Here is a 1,365-nt window from a genome sequence, read left to right as displayed (position 1 = left end):
TAAACCCCAAAATTAACCTGTAAATTTTAAAAGCAGACCACACAACATATAATTTTCATTCTGTTTTAAAACAATTTTTACCATAAATTCCATGAGAAATTTATTAATTTCTATGAATTAAAAGAATATTTAATGTTAAGGAGACATGAATTGTAAAAAATGTAAAGTAAACTACAATTACAAAATTGCCTAAACATCCTAAGTTTCATTTTTAACTTTCAAATAATACTTTGCCCACTAGATACGAAGCGCCTTCAATCTCTCTGGTTTCAATTGTCTAGCATCATTGAAATACTACATGATATAATAAAACAAAGTTAATAATATAATACCAATCATAAAAAAATCAAATTTGTTTGAATTAAACAATTATTGTTTCCCAATTATTCTTGAAACTTCCTAAGATTATAGTTGACATCCAGTGCATAATGTAATACCCACACTCAGTGCTTCCTTTTTGTCTATTACACTAAATACATTATGAAATTTAGATATTCAATGTTAAGTACAAATTAGTCTACACAGTACTAAAATATAAGTAGAAACATTGTTTAAATGACTTACTTTAACAACAATCTACCTAGCAGCAGCCTTGGATTTACTTTGTGGAGTATCGTCAAGTCCTTTCAAAGCACCGTTGAATACAAACATGGATGCTTATTGTACAATTAGAATATTGATGTTCTTGACTAATGCTAATACAAATGTATTGAAAAACAACACTGACTTGTTAATTATTCCTTTGAGGTAGTTGTCTGGCCTATTATGCAACGAACAAAACCAGATGACAACATTTTCCTTAGGCAAAATGACGACCATTTGCCAATGTGCACTACACTGGAGACCAATATAGGTTATTATACTATTATACATTATTTAAATTCATTTGTTCAGTTTAACTTACCCATTCAGGTAGGCTTCTAGGTACACATCCCACTTTGAATTCTGCATCCAGTTCTTAATGTAACTTTCTGATTCAAATTGTGATTGCCCAAATCTCTGGATGGACTGTGGCTCGAGGAATCCATACACATCAGCATTCCCCGCTCACATTCTTGTCTCAGTCATATGCCTATTGTTGTTAGCATAAAGTAAATTATGCATGAATTTAAAACAATAAGTTAGGTAATAAACAATAATGTAAATTGACTTATAGAATCCACAACTGTATAACAGAGATGCTGAGACATTGATCACCATATGCTATTTCAAACAGATCTTCATACTTTATGTACAAGGGGAAGTTCTCATTAAACACCCCAAACACGGTAGCATCCCACATAACCTGCAATGACTTCAGAAATAGTTGTGCGATGGTCAATGTCATCAGATATAATGGATCATCGACATCATAATCCAACCCAT

General features: G+C 31.5%; 1 pseudogene; it reads right to left on the bottom strand.

Annotated features, from left to right (window-relative positions):
* Positions 1-576: 576 nt before the first annotated feature.
* On the bottom strand, positions 577-1,068 carry LOC114400206 (annotated as a pseudogene).
* Positions 1,069-1,365: the final 297 nt, after the last annotated feature.

Source organism: Glycine soja, chromosome 19 (assembly GCF_004193775.1).
Source record: "Glycine soja cultivar W05 chromosome 19, ASM419377v2, whole genome shotgun sequence".
Taxonomy (NCBI): Eukaryota; Viridiplantae; Streptophyta; class Magnoliopsida; order Fabales; family Fabaceae; genus Glycine; species Glycine soja.
The sequence above is the reverse complement of the archived record's forward strand: the minus strand, read 5'-3'. Positions and strand labels throughout refer to the sequence as shown.